The following is a 21,099-nucleotide window of genomic DNA, read 5'->3' on the forward strand; positions in this document are numbered from 1 at the left end:
TTGTCCAACTGAACTTGAACAGTCTACAAGAAATCAGACAAATTAAAACAACCCATTCCTGGGGAATGTTCACGTCCCTTATGTTCTTTTAACAGTAAATAGTCTGCAGTTGTAAGATTTTGGAGCACTACAATTGGAGCACTAATTCTTGATTGAGTTCCAACAGTATAGATCCAGTCAAATTTGTTGTTTTACTGTATGCACAGGCCAGCTTAGATATCACCTTCTTCATTCCCATGGCAAGTCCAGGAACTGGTGGGATGAGTGCATCTACTGCTGTAGCAGTGCATGGATCTTTGTTGGGGTTTTTTGATGATCATCTTCTGGCATGAGTCTTCCAGAGAGTGCTGATGTTGGAAGTTCTTTTTCATATCGTATCTTAGTTCATTTTCGGGGGAGCCCAATTAGGCTTTGTTCCTCTGTATAAACACAAACAGACCCTTTGCTTAGGTTTATTCATAATTTTGCTTTGAACCAGGTTACTTTCACATTTCATATTCATCTGTGGTGCCCTCTAGTGCCCAGAAGCTCTACTGTCTGGAGGTGCTCAGCTCCTGGAGCAATGTCAGGGGTTGCAGGGGAGTGGTGTTGGTGCTTGCGGGGAGGAAAGATCTGTTTCCTGCTTCCCAGCTGCTATGCCTGCCTCCACTGCCAGAACCAGTGGGCAGAACACACAGGTGTAAACCTCTATGCTTTTTGTTTATAGCTGTCATAGGCAGGGCTTCCATCTGGCTGGCCTGTCGCCAGGGCAGGTATTGCCGGTTTGCAAGTTAGGTGCAGGCTAGCTGGGAGGAAGACACAGCAGGCTTACTATCATGGTGGGGGGTCTTGGAGCTGCATAGCCAGCCAGGGGGTTGGAGCACCTGAAGATCTTCTAGGCTCCCAACCTGCTGGGCAGAGTGCACCAAGACAATTTTGTCTACCTGTCCTTTCTCCTGAGCAGCAAACTCTATGCAATTCTTGCCCATCTAGCAGCCCTCTCACTTTTAGGAAGTCTCTCAGACTGCCTACACCGATCAGCTGGATATGAATCCCTGCTTTCCACAAGCAGCTGGAATCTCCATCTCTCCAGGTATTCCACCTGTCTTAGCTTTCCAACCCTACTAATCACCAGAGCACCATGCAATGTAGGTTCGTGCTCCCAGAGTAGATCTCCACGGCTAGGTATTCAGGAGTCCCAGGCCTCCACTCCCTCCCCGCTCTGTTTCTCTTCCTCCCGCTGGTGAACTGGGGTGGGGGAAGGACTTGGGCCCTGCCAGGTCATAGCTTTGCTACATTACCCTGTTCCCTGAGGTCTGCTCTTTTCTCTAGGTGTATGCAGTCTTGTGCAGCCTTCTTTCCTGTTGCACTTTCAGGATTAGTTGCATTAATTATGATTTCATATTATATGTGGTTTTAGGAGAAGGTCTCTGTCTCACCTCTCATGTCGCCATTGTTAATCCAATCCTTGATTGGTACATTTTAAACTACAATGTGATAGATGGTGATAGTGTCCAAATGGAATTTTCAGATGGCCCTAGAGCAGAAGAGCAGACAATGGAGACTCATTTCTTGACAAAAAGTGCTCTGTCACTTTTATTAGTAGATGAAAATGCAGCAGCAGCATTTCACACTATAGTACAAATGGTAAATTGACAAACCCATTACAAACTTATCATTCAGGTCTTGACATGCCAAGTCACCCTTCAAGTCTTTATCCATGAAGATTCCTCACATGGCATCATTTTCTCTAAATGTTTTTACATCTTAAATATATAAATCTTCACACAGACCTCTGTGTCATTTATCATATCGTTAGGATGATAATGATGATTATGCATAAATTAAAGACCATAATCACAAACTGCATCTAGATGTTTATGCATCACTGTGGTGAAACTGCTTTATGGCTCTGCATAAAACCCTTGTCAAATTCTATTTAAATATGCTTTAAAAAGTAATGTTCTGGTACAAAGTGAGATTTTTGGAACAGTAGTTAACTGAAAGCACTAGAGTCAGGGAAGAGATTGTTGCTATGGGGACCATCAAAGGAAAATTTTGTTTTTTTCCAGGGCCTCACTAGTTTGGTTACAGGCAAGGTGGCCAAGAGGGATGATTTTCTCCATTAAATAAGAACAGAAAAGGTAAAGAAGAGATGATTGGGAGTGGGAACTATGCTCTGATTGATGAAGACAGAATGAGGAATCTCACTGCTGGGTAGGGAAGCCTGATGGGGCTCCATTCTCCCTCTTAATGCATTTGTCAAAAAAACTGGGGCAGGGTTTTAAAAGGTGTTCTCCCCTACCTTGGCACTCTCTTGTTTGCACTGAGAAAACAAGAGCCTGGGTTGAGCAGCGAGGGTCCTGAATACCCTGGTGGGAGAAGCCAGACCAGTGCTATCAAGTTTCTCTGGATAAGAGAAGTTTCAACTGGTAGTTCCCAAAGTGGCAGGGAAGCCCCCAGATACTTGAAGACCTGGGTCTTGTACATGAATTTGAGTTTCACATTGAAAGAAACTACAAAGGTAGAGTCTCATTAAGATTAATGAATAAGAATAAAATAAAGAAAAGAATTCAAGCAATGAAAGTTTAGTGAAAAGGGTATTGAGTGTCCCTGCCAATGCGTTTTATACATTAACCTGTTATGATACAATGTTTTTCAGGAAAACTTGGTCTTAGAGACAGAGAAAAGAGTTTTAGTAGATGTGCTTGGTGCTGCCACCAAGGGGAACCCCTGAATCACTGGGATGATCCCCTTCATTGGCTCAGTGTACTTGCTGCTCACTCGTCTCCCATTTTCCCACCCCTCTCCTGAGTACTGGGAATTTGGCTGCTAATCACTCTCAGCTCTCGATGGGGAGGTTACACTCCCACCTACAGGGTTAGTAAGCCTACACCAGTGAATGTTGGGGCAGGGTACAGAGGCTGACTTCTTGCCTGAGTGGGAGACAAGGCTAAGGTGAGGCTTATGCCCCACTGTGGATGGGAGTCACATCCTTGCTCAGCCCCTCCACTTTCCTAGTCTGCTTGCATAATTTCCTTATAGTTCTTCCTGGAGAGTACTTCCTCAATAAATAGTGTGCACCAAATCCCTGTCTCAGGCTCTGCTTCCTGGCACCCAGACCCAAGGCAATAACCACAGAGGAAATGGTTCACATGAAGGCACATTGCCTGGCCACACACCCTGTCACAGCAAACACATGACCTTTAAGCCCTAACTTGTAGTCAGAGTCCCATAGAATGACAATACTGTGTTTTCTCCATTTCAGAAGTCTGTAATACTAAGTCACCAATGAAGAATGAGTAAAGGAGTAAAACTCATTCTCTGACAAATGTTAAATAAACCATTTTTATGTGGCATAGCAACAGACAATTTGAATGACTTATAGTTAAAACTAGATCATGTTTTGTGGGGACATATTCAGCTACTTCTTCTGTTTTGTGGACACTGATATAAATTCATTTGGAAATAATTTTGGTTTTATAAAATGACTGAGATCCAATACAGGTCATAATATCAGGACATTGAAGACAGACTATTGTCTTTATCATGTGAAAGCTGAAATCTAAAGGGTCATGACCACAGAAGAAGTCAAGAGATAATACTATTTGCATAGCTGCCAAATTGCAGAGAGCTATTTAGTGCTCCAGTTTGGGAACTCCAAAGCCATCCAGAGTGCTAGATCTCCAAATTCTGCAGGCAGCACAGCGTAGTCCATGGACCCTGGAACAGGCACAGCACCGTTGGTGAACATCCTAGCCCAACATTTGCTGTTTTGTGACATTGGTCAGTTGCAAATCATCCAACTTCAGGCTTCTCATATGAAAAACAAGCACAACACTGCCTGCCTCACTGGGTTATTTAGGGTTTAATACAATAATATTTACAAAGCACCCAGCAGCCTGCTAGGAGGAGTGTAAGAGCCCAACAAATGCCCTGCATTCATCTGAAAGAAGGGCCACACTCCGGATTTTTGAAACCCAATGGAATATTTGTATGATACATTATTAAAGGAAGAATTTAACAAAGATCACAACTGAATATATGAACTCTGTACTATTTCAAACTTTCCTGGGCTATGTCTATGTACATTAGCATATATATATGCATTTATGAACACAGATGTACAGGCATACACATGGTATTTTATACCCTGCTTTTTTCCCCATTATTTTGCATACACGTGCCTATATTTGGGCATGTGTATATGTCATTTTTATATTTCGTCCCTGAAGGCAACCCATGCAGAGTATCAGAAGGAGCCGGAGGAGGTACTAACCCATTGGGTTCATATTTGACTCCAAAAAGCCCCAGGGCTTTAGAAGTCACCACTCCATGAGGCCCAGCCTATTAGTAAGTCACTCAGTGCCTCCTGGGACCTCTTGTCTGCTATCATCAACCTCACTTGGTCCCTCTCCACTTCTCCTCGAGAGGCGTCTTCTCCCCTCTGTTTGCTTCCCTCTTGCTGAGACTACTGAGTGCCTGATGACTTCTTTTTGGACAGGGCTTTTCAAACTCTGCATTTGGGCCAAATAATTCTTTGCTGGGATAGGGGTCTGTCGCACCCCTTTTTGTATGCTCAGCAGAGGCCCTTACTGCCAGCCACTAATGCCAGTAGCACATCCCCCATGGTCATGATGAGCAAAACTCTGTGTAGACATTTCCAAACTCCCTCTGCAGGACAAAGGCACCCTTCCTTGAGAGTCACTGTTTTAGGATCTTGTGCCATGGTGGGTTTAGGGCTTTGAGAGTTTGCTCATCTGCAGGCCCAGAGTGTCCTGGCTTTGCCTTTGCATCATTCTAAGAGCTGCCCCATCTCTTTCTCTGAAAGTTTAGTTACCATCACAGAAATGAAAGTCCATGATTGATGCCTAAAATGGGGCCTGATGTCTGCACAAAACAGGATGATTTTTATTCAGTGTAACTACAGGTCAGATAAGAAAGGCAATCGCGAATAATGAGAAATCCCTTTACCTCTCCAAGTCAGTGTTATTAATCTGTAAAATGGAAGTAGTAACAGAGGATCCTGCCTAAATTTGAGGGCAGAGGTGGTGATTGGTATGTTGATTGACTGATTCATTCATGCATTCATTCAACCTTTACTGAGATAACTGTGTTGTTAAATGGATGCAGAGAAGTATCTGCAAGGGTCAAGCCTCACAGAAGAGACAAATGCAGACACATGTAAAACACAATGATTTCATTGATGGATGAGGGATAAACAAAATGTGGCATATACATACAATGGAATATTATTCAGCCTTACAAAGGAAGGAAATACAGACACAGGCTACCACATGGATGAACCTTGAGGACATTATGTTCATTGAAATAAGCCAGACACCCAAAAGACAACTATTGTATGATTCTGTTTATATGAAGTCCTATAGTAGAGTCTTAGAGACAGAAAGTAAAATGGCTCCAGGCAGGGGTTGGGAAGCTAGTGTTTAATAGTATTATGAACTAAATTTTCCTCCCTCCCCTCACCAAATTCCTATGTTGAAGCACTAACTCTGAATGTGACTATATTTAGAGACAGGACCTTTAGGGAAGTGATTACTGTTCCATGGGGTCATAAGGGTGCATCCTAATCCCATAGGACTGCTGTCCTTTTAAAAAGAGGAAGGGACATCAGACATGGTACCTGTCTACACAGGAACACAAAGAAGGCCATGTGAGGACACAAGCCAGGAAAGAGTCCTCATCAGACACAAACTTGGGCAGCACTTTGATCTTGGACTTCCAGCACCTCCAGACTGTGAGAACACAGATATCTGTAATTTAAACTACCCATGGTACTTTGTTATAGTGGCCCTGGAAGACTAGTACAAATGGGTACAGTTTCAGCTCGGGAAGATGAAGAAGTCCTGGAGATGGATGGTGGCGGCAGCTGTATGACGTCATGAATGGACTTAATGCCACTGAGCCATACACTTCAAAAAGGCTAAGATGGTAAATTTTATGTGCACTTTACTAAAGGAACCAGACACTCAACAGTAGTACCTGTTGTCAAAAGGATATGCACAGGACATTCTGAGCTCTGGGAAAAGGGCCTTGCACTGCCTTGGAGGGCCCTGGCTGTGGCTCGGGTGGCGGGGTGGGAAGGCAAAACCAGGCAGACAGGCGGGGCAACCAAAGCCAGTAAACAAAGGTGACATTCGGGATGGGGGACGATGTCCTGCAGACTACAAGGAGCTTGCTGTTGCTGGAGCATGACATGTTAGACAAGACATGGAAGGCTTGTGAGAGAGCTGGTGGCCACAACTAGTAAAGCCTTGAAGGCTGTGGGGAGGAGCCTGAACTTCATCCTGCAAGCAGTAGGTGCCACTGAGAGATTAGACAGGGACACACGTGGCTGGATATGCAGCTAAGTGAGATGATGCACGTGACAGCCCTTTGCATGTCGGAAGCTCCTGCAGAAACGTAAAGTGGTGTTACTGCTATTACTGTTGCAAGGACAGCTGCAGGTGACATACAGCATCCGGCATCTGGTGAAACACCAGAATGCAGGATTACAGGAAGTGTCATCTAGGCACCTAGTGTTATCTAGGAGCGTAGAAACAATGGTAGCAAGCTCTCATTGCTCACCAAGAGGCAGCCTGGCCTGGGGGATGGAGGTAATGAAAAAAAAGGGCCATAAATATGGACCAAAGGATGTGGAAGCAAGTAGCCACTATGAGACACATGGAGTAGATCCACAAATCCAGGCTCACAAATTCTGCCCAGCAGAGACCAGGTTATTCAATTAGCCGGCGAAGCAGTGTGGCTTATCAGTAGGGCTGCTGCCCTTCAGTGAAGTACCACAGGAATCTACAGAGAAGTGCAGGACTCCGCCAGGGCCACAGAAACAAATGGGGGGCCTGAAGAAAGATGGGACAAGGGTATTCTTGGGCCACTCAGGTTTTTTGTAGAGAGAAGTTGGACCCTTTAAAAGCCTAGAAATGTATTAGTGTCTGACATTTATTCAGAAAGAGTGGGTCAAAGAGATCCCATACTCAGCTCAGAGCTCCCTCAGCGGGTGTGAGCCTCCGCTCCGATCGGCCTAGGGCGTTAGGAGACCTGCCTAACTTAGGTGAGGGCTTTGTGCCTTAAATTTTGCATGTAATTCAAATTTTTGTAAACTGAATCCTACTTCCCCATTGACTTAAATTCGAATCTCAGATTGTAGTCAATTCATTTCTGATGTATTTTTCACTTTGTAAGGGTTGTTAGAGCATCCTCTAACCAGCTTCTCTTATAGCCCACAGGACACACACACACACACACACACACACACACACAGAGCACCCATCTGAGTTGATGCCTTTTAAAGTAAGCCTGGGGCACACCCTTCGAGACCATTAGCAGTTACTTCCTAGCATTTCTGTTTGAAGGTTCAGATTTTCCTACTTGGTCACACCTGGAATCTGTTAAGCTCAGAAATAAAATAGTAGAAAATCATGAAGGCATTTCACACCTTTCATCTGAAACACCAAAGCTAAGGACTCAACAAATATTTATTTGGCACCTATTAGCATATCACTATGTGGAGAAATATTTTGCTTATTTTTACTCTGTCTGTCTCTTAAAAAATATTTATGGTAACTTTATAAAGAAGGAGAAGACAAAGTTTCCCTTTAGGGACAGTATCTTTTCTCTGTGAATCCCTAGTGCTTAGCACAATGTGCGGAGCATAATAGACCTTCCATCAAAATTCTTTCAAAGTATGAGTGAAAAATATATAATCAATGCACTTGGGAAGTCAGGACACAAGTATAATAAAATAATTATGTATATTATAATTACATAACAGTATAATTATACAGATATAATGGATCCTAAGAGGGTGTGAGCAAAAGGCAGTGGGGCTGACACTGATGGGTCCCTACTACGCAACAGCACGCAGACATCTTTTTCCAGTGAACCGGAGACCTGGTGGTCTGCAAAGGCTCAGGGACTCCAGAAGTGAAGGGAAGGAGGGGTGGGACAGGTGACCTGGCTGGAGGAGATGGCTCACCGGGAGAGCAGCAAATGATTGTCCCGGGAATGAACCAAATGGTTACAGCCTGGAGAGCTCCCTGTGTCTGACCAAGGCTATTCCCAGCACATGATGCTTTTGTGATTGGGCCCAACAACATAAGCCCTGAAATGCCAGGCCAGGCCAAGGGCTGAATCTCTTCTGTAGCAACAAGAGCCCATTAATATTCAACACTGATCAACTGCAAAGTCATCTTAGGGGAAAACTGGGATATTAAGAGATTAATAGGAAGGGCATGGAAAAGCTGAAGTTTCCTTGGAGAGGGTGAGGTCTGAGCATAAGTGAGACAGGGACCATGGGTGTAGTCAGAGTAGGGTGAGGGCCTCTGGGGGGAAAAGCAGGGCGGAATATTTACAGTCAGAGCGATGTAACAATGGGCAAAGAAGTCCCTATTGAAACTCTGTGCTAAGCATTATGCAAAGTCAAGGTCACACTAATTCTCAAGGGAAAGATCCCAGACTAAGAATATAGACATCTTCAGTGAGATCAGTTAAAGGTCAAAAGGCCAGGAGCAACTTGGCCTGGAATGTTTGAGTGTTCTGCAAGGGTATCAGCATAACCCGTGACTCCGCTGTCAGCCCTGGCAATCAGACTACGACCCAGCCCACCTTGAGGGCAGGGCAGGTGGTACAAGTCCACACCCCTAAGCCTTTTTTGGATGTTCTCGGAAAATCCTCAATTGCCTATAAAACCTCTAGACAACACACCACTATGGGCCCTCTTGTCCCCTCCTGGCATGAGCCAGAAGCTCTGTCCTCTCACTTTATCTCTAAATAAAAGCCTCTGACCTTACTCTCCTACCTTGAGTGTTTGTGAAGCTCATTCTTCAGCTTTGTGAACAAGAACCCTGGCATCATGAGCATGTTCCTTTCCCACCCCACTCCCAACCTGTCCTTATGGGTCCCCCATTTCTCAGGACAGGATGGGGGTGGGGCAGGGAAGGAACATGCTCTTTGCTCACCTCCCTGGGATGATCAAGCGGCCCTTGTGACTAAGGTACGTGGGGTTGCAACTGCAGTCCCACTGTCCCCACGCCAGGCAGCAGCATGCTTTCAGTCACCTCCCTCTGCATCCAGGGTGACTCAGCATTAGCAGAGCTACGTGAAATAGAGTGAAATACGATGACCTGACTTCCTCCTCCCACAGGCCTCTCCCGGGCTTTGGGCTCTCTGCCTGAGCAACCACGGCAGGTCCCCAGAGGGCTGCCCTTTCCAGGGGCCCTGCCTGTCTAAAGGGGCAGGGAGACCAGAAAGGCTGCAAGCAACCCTGCTGGCTGCTGGCCCAGCTGCAGAGGCCCGACGCCTGCCGTTGGCCTGCACCAGAGCTGGAACTCCAACCAGATGTACCCAGGTTGGGACGTCAGGAAAAGGGTTGCTTTTCAGTAACAGCATGACAGGTAAGGCGTTGGTTTGCCCGTGTGGATTCCAAACAGACTTAGAGATGGCCTCAGAGAAGCCAGTGCTCAGCCAAAGCCCAGAGGCTGGGTGTACCTTTTCCTGGCACCCCTCAAAGAGCAAATACTTCTCCAGGAAGAAAAAGTATATTTTGACCTGCAGACTTTTCACTTGAAAACCTCATTCCTTCATCTGTGAGATTCTCCTCTCTGATGTGAGGCATCTAAACCAGGACAAACAAAACCTCTGACCCCAGGCCTCTCATCCACCTCCCCGCCCTCCATCTCACCGAGCCAGTCCTTCAACTCAGGGCTCACACCCTCTCAGGTGTCTTCCTTCCAGCCACCCTCCTGGCTTCCTTCCCTTACTTTCTCTCACACCTGGGGCCTTTGATGAGGCCTTTCAACACAGCACTGTGAACCCATGCCCTCAGCCCCCGCACCCCGTCCAGCAGGCTCACCCCCACCACCTCAAACCCCAAACAGTCTGTTTGCTTTTCTCTGCATTTGTTCATCCACAGTTGTGCCAGAGAAAACCACGGTGGCGCTGGAGGTTTACTGTTTCTGGTCACAAATTGCCCCCACTACCAGCAACCCTATTTCCTGTCCCTGGCCACATCCCTTTCTAGTACTGGGGACACCAATTGCAAATCTTTACCACCCAGAGGTACCCTAAGATCTAGGTGGTGGTCAGCATGCAGACCTCTGCAGATGCCCGGATGACAACAGGCAGCCTAGGTGGCAGAGCTGAATGCTGGGAAGCAGGCATCTTACATAGAGATTGGGGCAGCCAGCAAAAGCAGGCAAGGACAGGGCTGCCGAGCACGTGGAGGTCCCCTCTGGGGGCTTGCAAGCTGCCTGGGGAGGATCTAAGGGCCCTGGGTTCTTGCCCCCACTCCACACATGTAGAAGCAGAGCAAAGAAAAGACTGTTTCCTTTCTATTCTTGTGAAACTGTTCTTATTCCACAGATGTGAGGCCTGGAAAATTCAGAAAACACACACAGTTAAATGAGAGGCTCTGCATAAACGTGAAAAAGGAAAAATGACCTCTTTCATTCTCAGAAAGGAAATTTCATATTCCATGTATTTTTTAAGGGCAATGAACTGGTTTCACCTCTAAGTCAACAGTCAGATATGCCATCTCTAGAAAATGGCATCTTGGAATATGGGTGGGGTGTGCAAAAGCCAGTAACTGATATTTCTCTATTTAATAAAGCCATCGTGTTTTTATAATTGAAATGGAAAATATGACAAAACCCTAGAAGGCTCTCTAATGCCTCCAGGGTAGTCTAGACTCCTGAGGATAGTGTTCAATGGCCTTGGTGTCTGGGCTGAGCCACTTTATTACCCATGACTGGCCATGTGCCCCCAGGCCCCGCACTCCAGCACATTCTGGGAAAGGCCGCGGTTTCCCTGCCTCACTGCCTTTGTAGAATTCTTCTCTCCTTTTCTTGGGCAGCCTCCCCCAACATCCTTTCGTCACCTGGAATTATGGGCTGACCATGTCCCAACCCCAAATTGCAGTGTTGAAGCCCTAACCCCAGTATGATGCTATTTGAAGGTGAGGCCTCTCGGGGGGTGATTAGGGTCATATGAAGTCAGGGGGTGGGGAGGTGCTCATGAGGGGATCAGTGGCCTTATAGGGAGAGGACAGAGAGGCCTTGCTCTTCCTCCACGCACAGGAAGCAGGGAAGGCCACGTGAGCGCACAGCAAGGAGGCGGCCGGCCGCTAGCCAGGAAGAGCTGCTTCTCCAAGAATTGAATCAACTTGCACCTTGATCTGGGACTTCCTGGCCTCTAGAAATAAATGTCTACTGTTTTGGCCATCCAATTTGTGGCATTTATTATAGCAGCCCAAATGGACTGAGACAGCTGGCAGACACCTACTCAGCCTTTAGGACCCAGTGCAATTACCACTCCTCTCCAAAGCCTTTCTTAGCACTTACAAATAAACTGAGTCATTCCCTCTCCTGTGCCATCCAAGTACTCTGGTCCCAGCCTTCTGTAGCTCCTACCGATTGCATCAGACCTATTGATTTATGTCTGTCTTCCCATCAGGCTATGAGCTCACAGCGGGGGTCTTACCCACCATGTCATCATTCCCTCACCAAGCCCAGGCCCGTCATCATCGCTGTGTTTGATATGTAATAGTGCCATGATAATTTAGTCTTTGGAAGAAACAGTTTCTTTGCACATCTCTGAATTTCTTGGTCATTACTAATATTACCACAAAGACAGCCTTCATTGTTAAGAAGAATAGCAATGGAAATATACCCATAATTAATCAGTACTTATATAGTGCCCATGGGCATGGGACTATAGGGTTAAAGCGAATATAGGTCTAGAATAAAATCCACACCTAATCCCCAACATCAAGGACTTTGCAGTCTGGTCGGGGTGGCAAGACCGACACTGAACAGAGCCATGGGATTTTGAAGTCAAAGAAAATAAAACAATGACAAACAAACAAGCATTCAGTGACTGATGCAGTGGGTCCCCGCTCAGCCGCTCTTGCACACAGCACCTCCTGCGGCACAGCCGTCCTCCCAGCGTGACGGCTGCAGGCCTGGGGATGGGGTCTCCCTGAGGATGCCTGGACATCTGAGGGCATTCAAGCTGGCCTCAGTATCAGAGCTGGAAGATTGGCTCCTCCGCTTTGGGGTTCACTCTTATAGAGGCCTCCCCAAGTGTCACAAAGCTAGAGAAAGTTTTGTGTCATATTCTCTGACCTCAGAAACCAGACAAGGAGTCCAGGGAGCTTGGCCAGGATGGCTTCAAATAAGGTTTGACACACTGCACTCTGATCCCTACATCTATATAGTGAGGCTTTGTCTCTGGGTCAAGACAGTTGTATCATTTCTTATTCCCTCGCAGAGTTCTTCCTGGAGAATTGCTTCATTCTCCTTATGTTAGTTCAGGTCCTCCCACCTGCCCTGGGGCCAAGGACGTGTTCCAGGCCTCACCTGTCACTGGGGCACTGGGGGGGACGGCATGCCTAGTGCACCGCCCTGTCCTGACTTCACAGGGGATGTTCTCAGCAGGCCTGAGGACGTCAACTTCTATCTTGAGTGCCTCTCCTGCTTCCACGCATGGTGTGCCCAAGGTCCGGCTCAGACCACCATGTCACAGCTACTACTGGATTGCTGTTCATGAACCTAAGGCCATTTCTGATCTGTCTTCCCTGTCTCTGCCTCTTGCAAGTTACCTTCTGCATCATGTTGGGTATGCAGCTGGCTCAGGAAGGAACCATGACCTTGGGCCAAGCAGCTCTCCTCCCCTGTGGCATTTCTGGAAGAAAGCTGGCAGCTGGAGACTGTCTGCTGGTGACACTTGCAACAGCTGGGGGAATAAATCCTTCTTTCCCAAAAGGGAAGTTGGGAGGAATATCTCCAGCATGAATATACTTATGTACAAATATTATGAGTGTTGACCTTCAGCATCTTCCTCACGTCCTATGAGGATGAAAGTAATGGGACGTGGAATTGGTATGAATGTTACTTTGACTTTCAGTCCATTCTTCTCCCTCAAGGGAGTCCACAATAAAGTGAAGTTCACCCATCCAAGGACCACTTAACTCCGATGGGAGACTTCCCAAGCCTTTCTTTCCTGTCTCTCCCTTCACTTTCTTTTCTGCCTCTCCCCTACTTGTTCCCACTGCCAACACAGGCTGTCAGAAGAAATCAAAAGTGGTGAAATGCAAACCAGTCCACAACCTGCTCTGGTCAGAGGCTCAACTGATGGGGAGTGGCAGCTGCTGTACTGGCCAACTCGATTTGGAAGGATTTCCAATAGCCTCTTCTGGCTTCTGTTTCCTTGGGTAAAACCTAGAGTAGCCTACCTGTGTAGTTACAGTATCTCCTCAGGGTGCTCTCCCAGCATCTCTGCTCCAGAGACAACACGAGGCTCTGGTGACCCATGACAGCTCCTTTGTAACACACCTCCCCTCTGCCCACAAATGGCCCCAAAGGAGAATGCATATATTTTGACAATGTAAAGTGCGACATGGACTCCACACTGAGATTCTTTACTAATACTCTGTGGAATCATGTAACAGAGCTAATGACTTCTCTGCTATGGTAATATATGGATGAGTCATAGCCAGGATACTCAGCTAGAGCTCCTCAGAGCTGCAGAAGCTGGAAACATGCCCAGGGAGGGCTCAGCCCCTCTTAACATAATGCTCCTCTTGTTCCAGACCCACCAGGGGCTGGGCCTCCATGACATTTTAGCTCTAGAAGTGCTCCCCTCCCTGTTTCCAGTCTCCATCACAGACATGTGAGTGCCTGAAATTCCCACCTCTAGTGACTCACTCCTTTTGGCTCATATCCAGAGTCCTTCTCTGACTTCACCTTTGTTCAGCATGAAGATTCCCCTGGAAGGTTGCTGCTTTAAGCCGCAAAATGATAGCGCTAGAAGGATCTTAATGACAGCTGGTTCTGTGTGCTCATCAGCCTGGGTGCCGCAGTCACGGCAGAGCCTGGGAAGCCACAGGATAAGCAGGAACAGGGACTTGCCTGGGCTCAGCAGAGCAAAATTTTCCTTACACTGGAATACATTTTAAAACATAATTTTTACATTAAACAAGGATACAATGTGGTACAGAATGCCAAATTTGTGTGAATTTTTAAAAGGGAGTGAAATGTGTTGGCTAGTCCCGGGCAGCTTCTAGTATAGGAGTTCACTAATGATGGTGGTTGTGGGTACTCTGTTGGAAAGTTTGGGAAAGCACTGCTTTTTTTTTTTTATATTTATTTTTTATATTTATATTTATTTATTTATTTTTTATTTTGGTATCATTAATCTTCAATTACATGAAGAACATTATGTTTACTAGGGTCCCCCCTTCACCAAGTCCCCCCCACATACCCCATTAGTCACTGTCCATCAGCGTAGTAAGATGCTGTAGAATCACTACTTGTCTTCTCTGTGTTGCGCAGCCCTCCCTGTGCCCCCCACACACTATACATGCTAATTGTAATGCCCCCTTTCTTTTTCCCCACCCTTACCCATCCCTTCCCACCCATCCTCTCCAGTCCCTTTCCCTTTGGTAACTGTGAGTCCATTCATGGGTTCTGTGGTTGTGCTGCTGTTTTGTTCCCTCAGTTTTTCTTTGTTCTTATACTCCACATATGGGTGAAGTCATTTGGGACTTGTCTTTCTCTGCCTGGCTTATTTCACTGAGCATAATACCCTCCAGCTCTATCCATGTTGTTGCAAATGGTAGGATCTGTATTTTTCTTATGGCTGAGTAATATTCCATTGTGTATATGTACCGCATCTTCTTTATCCATTCATCTACTGATGGACATTTAGGTAGCACTGCTTTAAAAGAGCAAGCTCCTGCAATTCCATCTGGAGGTATTAGGATTCTGACACCAGTTATGATGTGTCCTTTTCCCCCATACCAAGCAGTTAACAAAATTCTGACACTGTCTACCTGGAGATAGCATCAGATCCCACAGGTTAAGGGCCCAGTCCTACAAGACTGCCCCCCAACATTTCAGATGCCAGCTGCAGATCTGGGTTGTCACCTATGCTTCTGACTTGCTATAGATCAGAGATTCCCATGACCTCTTCCATGGGTTCAGTTAATTTGCTAGAGTGCCTCACAGAACTCAGAGGTACATTTTACTTCTTTCCATTTACTAGATCACGAAGAGATGTAACTCAGGAACAACCAGATGGAAGAGAAGCATAGGGCAAGATATGGGGAAAGGGCTCAGAGCTTCTGCACTCTCTCTAGACATGCCACACTACTTGAATCTCTACTGTGTTCATCAACCCATGTCCCTTGAAGCTCTCTGAACCCTCTCCTTTTGGGTTTTTATGGAGGCTTCATTTCAAAGGAGTAATTGATCAAATCATTGGCCATTGGTGATTGAACTCATCCTAAAGCTCCTCTCCCCATCCCAGAGGGGAGAGGAGGGAACTAAAAGTTCCAGCTCTCTGATCACATGAACTCCTGCCCCACGCCCCTGCCCCCCAACCAGCCCTCCCCCTTTGGTTACCTAGGGGCTTTCCAAAACTTGCCTGATTAACACAACAAGAGACACCTTTGTTGTTCTTATCTCTTTGGAAATTCCAAGAGTTTTAGAAGCACTCTGCCAAGAACAGAGATAAAGGTCAAATATATATTTCTTCTTATAAATTATGATATCATGTATACCCAAATGAACTGAAAACAGGAACTCACAGATATTTCTACCCCATGTTCACAGTAGTACTATTTACAAAAGCCAAAAGGTGGAAGCAACCCAAGTGTCCCTTGGTGGATGAACAAATAAACAAAATGTGGTCCATCCATGCAATGGAATACTATTCAGCCCTAAAAAGGAAGGAAATTCTGACACATGGCACAACATGGATGAACATTATTCTAAGTGAACTAAGCCAGATGCAAATGGGCAAATACTGAATGAGTCTACTCAGATGAGGTTCCCAGAGTGGCCAGATTCTTAGAAACAGAAAGTGGCATGGGGGTTACCAGAGACTAGGGGGATGGGAAATAGGAGTTAGTGTTTAATGTGTACAGATTTTCAACTTTGCAAGAAGAAAAGAGTTCTGAAGGTGGGTGGTGATGATGGCCACACACAACATGAACGTACTTAACAGTACTGAACGGTACATTTAGAAATGGTCATAACGATCGATTTTATGTTATGTCTATTTTTACCACAAGTTTAAAAAGGTGGGGAGCCTGTGACACTGGAGTAGAATTTCAGGATCAGGTCCTCACACCCATAGTGTCCATCTGCAAGTGTCATAAGCCAGGTCAGAGGGTGGCAGGCAGTCATCTCCGAGGGCCTGGCAAATTAGCGTTGGGGCCGAGCCCAGGCTTCCTGAATTCTATGTCGCTGCTCTTTCCTCTAAGCCCATCACTGTTCTCCATGCTGACAGCAGAGACCCAGGTGACAAGCACAGTCAGTTCAGGTAAATGCGACGGTTTCAGTTCCCACCACTGTGCTGGTCCAAGCCCTTGCCACCGGAACCACTACCACAGCCCCCTGATTTGCCTCCCTGACTCTGGTGGAATGCATTCTGCGTGCATTACTACACGATAGGGCCAACCACATCATCCCCCTGCCTCCACACTGTCCATGGATTCCCGTTTTCAAGAAGTGTCAAAAAGTTTTCATCTTAAATGCCACTCAATCAATTGGGAATGACATGTGTCAAATTCCCCCCAAAGCAGATGCCAAAATTAAATTACAGATGTAGGAGATTTTGGGAGAGAAATGCCTGTGAAGGTATAAGGTGGTGGGAAGAGGGAGGCATTCAGACCACAATGCAGATGTGACACGTGTGAAGGGGGAGGAGGGAGGGTTAGGCCAAAGGAGCCTCACACCTCAGAGCAGCCCTCAGCAAGTCTCAGCCTGACTGATGGGGGTCCTTTGGCCAAAGCTGCCCAGAAGAGGAGCCCCCCTAGGGCTCTAGTAGCCCTGCCATGCTTAGCCAGTGGCCAGGAGCAGCCAGAGGAGCGAGGCCAGATGTGAACAGCAGGAGAGACCCAAAGGTATGGCTGCGGAGGGCGTCCATCTGGGCAAGTACCTCCATTAGCTACCACAGGACACTTGGTAACTTTGTGTTTGTATGCTGAGAAGCAGATGGATTCTGAGGCCACCATCACTGCTGGCATTTCTCTGGGTTTGTGTGGCAGGGTAGATGCATGAGAGGGATGAGCCATGGCACAGGAGCAGCATATGTGGCATTCCTTCTCTTAACCTATTAGATAGTCAAACTCCTTAGGCTGCCGTTCAAGATCAGCTTTCACCTGGTTCTGTGTCCGCTGAAATGCTATGCAGCCCTCAAGGCAAAAGCTGCTTCTTCCTTAAAACCTTTTTGTCATCTGTCTTTCCTCAGCATCCTGGACCCTCTGAGCTATTCCTAGGACACCTACTGAATTATGCCTTGTATCTTGGCGTGTATGAGCTTTATCTCTTTCCCTAGACAGCTTCTGAGCGTCGGCTTCATTCATTCTCGCTGTGCTGTTTGTAGTGGCATATTCTGTTACCACGTCAATGGCATTGATGTCAAGTCTAGTCGAATTAAATTAACTTTCTCTAATCAATGGACTCATCAGATGGGAGGACTGAGTTCAATGCCAGTGCCTGGACTGATGCATGGGCCTCTGTCATCCAAGAATACAGATGTGTTTGTGCCACTGAGCAGGGCAAAGACTTTTCCTTCTTCTTTCTCTGCTTGTTGCTCTTTCTTGAGATTCACTTGTGGGATGGCTACAGCAAGCAGCCCTGTGGTTCAGTACGAACAGCCCTTAGGAGAGGCACCTTACAGCCGAGCACAACATAAAGACCAGTGAAATAACTTTTAAAATAACCTTATTAAAAGCCCTACATGTAAACAAAGATATTCAATAATCCTTCAGGAACACATAAAGTAAGGCCTGTCAATAAATAAAGCAAGAAGAGGGGAGGAGAGCAAGACCCTGGAGACAACATGTGCCACTCCAAGGTTCTGCCTCGGGCCAGCATCGGCCCCAGAATGGGTCCCAGGTCACTGGGTTTGAAAGAAATGTCTGTTCACTCCATTTCCTCCTCTACAGGTCTCTTGCTCATCTGCTGAGGTTTCTTATAGCACCCCATCTCCCTCTGCTCTTGGTCAGCCTGGTTCAGTCATCACCGCCAACTATATCACTCTGAAATGGAAATGCCCAGAGGAAGACCCCTCCTAAATGTGCAGAAATGGGTATAACGAGCTATCTAGTTCTTCCCCCTTTAAAGAAAAGAAAAGAAAAGCAGGGATGAAAAAGAGCCAGAGCCTCTTCAGGAAGAAATGAGTTATCTTCATGGAAGCATGAGATGGATTCCAGAAATAACCTTCCGAGTGGAAATTTGATGACTGCCTTATTCAAAATATTTACCATGACTGCAAATACACTGTCAGGGTATTATAGAGCACACAGTTGTACTGTGAGGGAAAAATAAGGCATCATGAATAGCAAACATATTCTTTAATTACATATTTTTAAGAAAAATTGGGTGCTCATGATTTGTCATTGAGGCATGGGTAGTACCTTGATCCAATTGGCCTCTTCTGCTCCCGCACCACACTTGGTGTTTCTGAAGGGCTCCCACAGGGCTGCCACCCCGGCCCCACTCCGTAGACCCCGAGCAAAAGGAGCACGGAGCCAACGACCTCCCAGTGCACACGGCTGCCCCACAGGTCCCCACGGGCTCCCTGGATTCCCCTGCCCATTTCTCAATGTGACGACTGGCCGTGGCAATCCAAGCCGCCTGGTGGCGCTGTTACTGGAGCCCTGTCGCATTCGATAGAGCAGCCAAGCCTGCGGCAAACGCACAGCCCACTCTAGTGCTTTTCTGCAATATACGACCCCCAGTTGATGGGTTCCTCCAGCCTCTCAGCCTCTCCCTCACCTCTCTCGGCTCCAGATGATCTCTGCTGTCACCCGCTTCCCTCCTCAAGGGGCCAGTGTGGCAGTGGCCCAGAATCTAAGGATGTCACCCAATTCTACTGGGTGAGGCAGGTGTGGCTCCTAAGAACCACACTGTGCAGGTTGCTGACAACCTGTGAGGTCTCCGTTCCTCGGCTACTGCCTGTTGGTGGCCCCCAGTGCCAGACAATGGGAGAGTCAGGCTGGTCCCTGACTTCAAAGGAAAACCTAGACAAGACAGAGACAGAGGCACAGAGAGACAGTAACATGGAAAGACATAGACAGAGGGAGAAGGGGATTAAAGCAGGTGAAAAGAGGAACAGAGACATAGAAGAGAGAGAGGGGGAAAGAGGCGATTGTGCAGGATGTCGTTCCTTTTGTCTCTCTGGTAGCTTGAAAGTTCCTTTAAAATGATTTATTCTCTTTCCTCTCCTGAGAGCAGCTGCCGTGATTAATCAGCCATGCGCATCTGCATGTCAGAAGAGAAACCCCCGCTGGCAAGTCAGCCCTGCTGGCCCAGTGCAGAGCCCTCCGCAGCAGGTGGGGGCGCGTGCTGCTGTGGCTCACTGGTGAGTGGGCGGTCCCAAGGGGCCACTGTGCACTGGTCACCACTTCCGGGTGGCAGGTGACAGCTGGGGACCAGCAGTCACAGTGCACACAGGCAGATGTGAGGGAAGAGGTGTCCCCTCGGAGGCAATCCCGCCCCTCCTGAGCCAACCTTGGTTCTCATTACAAGTCGCAGCCCCTCCCTGGGGATCCAGCATCCAGAATCCAGAGCCTGAAATACAGGGTGGGGAGCTAAGGCTGAGGAGGAAGCAATTCTCCCACTTGTGAAAGGAATGTCCAGATGGCCAGGTTCTGTCTTGAATTCAGTTGACCAAGGTTTGAACGTTCCTCATCCACTTCTCGTGTAACCTTGTGTGACAAGTCATACAGCCTCTGACATGTGTGTGAAGAATGACAATGCCTATGTAATAAAACAGGGTTGCTTTGAGAATTAAGCTGTGTTGATATAATCAGTGGAGCCCATTGGAGCAAGACTGCTTTAAGCAAGAAGCACTTCAGAAAGCAAACAGCTTTGGTCTGAGGGCTGCAGCTCATTTGTAGGGTGGGGGGATGGGGGTGGCAGGAGGGGCTTGGTCAGGCATCAGTTGCTGAAGCCCTGGCTGGAAAGCTGGTGTGCTCAAGGTGCTAAACCAGAAAAACACGTGGGAGATGACACAGATTGCACAGCCAGAAAGGGAGAACCCTGCAGCAGGCGATTCTCTGGAAGCCAGCTTGTAGAAGGACTGATTCCTGGAATGACCATTGCCCAGACTACCTATGCAACAAGCTTGTTTTAAGAACAGTCTTTCGGATGATGACCAGCAAGTTTTAACATAGTCCGCTTATGCATATGACCAGAATTTCAGTGCTCTGCATGGGAAATGTCCAGGGACTACTCCTTTCTTTTTAATCCTTTGTAAAGCCATTTTCTGTTTTGCCAATATTGTAGCATTTTAAGGACCCTGTCCCCAATTTTACTGAATTCAGTGAATTACCAAAAAAAAGTTTTAGCTTTTTATAAAGTTTCTAGCAATAGATTTGAAATCTCTTCCTTAGATTTGACAATTTCCAAGGGGTTTTAATTGACTTGTTCTTATTTCAAGGAATGTCAGTTTGCAGCCTCAGCGCCCTGCTGTGGTGACTTGGAGGAGATGGGCAGGCAGGAGGCCACAGGCTTGGGGCAGGGGCCCCACAGGGAAGTGGAGAGGGGACGCAGCACAGGACACCGCCAGGCTGCCCCTCCCTGAGAAAGGAGAGGCTGGGGAGCAGGCAAGGGGGTGTCTGAGAAGCTTGATAATCAAAATGCCGATGGTCAGACGCATTCAGGGAATAGCTGCTCCAGCTCCAGGCCTGAGGTAACAAGTTATCTTGACTAACTTGTCAGAGACCCTAAGCCAGAATCACCTAGATAATCCACCCTGAATTCCTGACCCCAGGACCTGTGCTGAGAAAATAAGTGGTTACTGTCATTTTAAACTTACATTTTGGGATCATTAGTGATGTAGCCTGACAGAGGAGGAGACAGAATTGCACAGAAAGGGGAGGAGAAGCAGAGAAGAACTGGGGGCCTGGACCCCAGGAACACCGACTCCCTGGGGCCCCAGGGGCTGCCAGTGCACCTGTAGTGAATCACTGTGAGCTTCTTAAAGAGGTGAAAGGAACATGTATTTTATAAGTTGGGAAATTTGGGAAATTTAACAAACGGGTCATTACGGAACTGATTCTTAGATGAATTGACTTTCAGTGAACTGATT

At 47.0% G+C, this 21,099-nt stretch overlaps 1 long non-coding RNA gene across 1 annotated transcript; it reads left to right on the top strand.

Moving 5' to 3' along the window:
- The first annotated feature begins 9,078 nt into the window (after positions 1 to 9,078).
- LOC130681223 (uncharacterized) lies at positions 9,079 to 11,394 on the top strand. Its single transcript, XR_008994306.1, has 3 exons — positions 9,079 to 9,392; positions 10,850 to 10,951; positions 11,073 to 11,394. It is a non-coding gene; the product is annotated as an uncharacterized LOC130681223 (long non-coding RNA).
- Positions 11,395 to 21,099: the final 9,705 nt, after the last annotated feature.

The sequence above is a fragment of the Manis pentadactyla genome, chromosome 16, assembly GCF_030020395.1.
Source record: "Manis pentadactyla isolate mManPen7 chromosome 16, mManPen7.hap1, whole genome shotgun sequence".
Taxonomy (NCBI): domain Eukaryota; kingdom Metazoa; phylum Chordata; class Mammalia; order Pholidota; family Manidae; genus Manis; species Manis pentadactyla.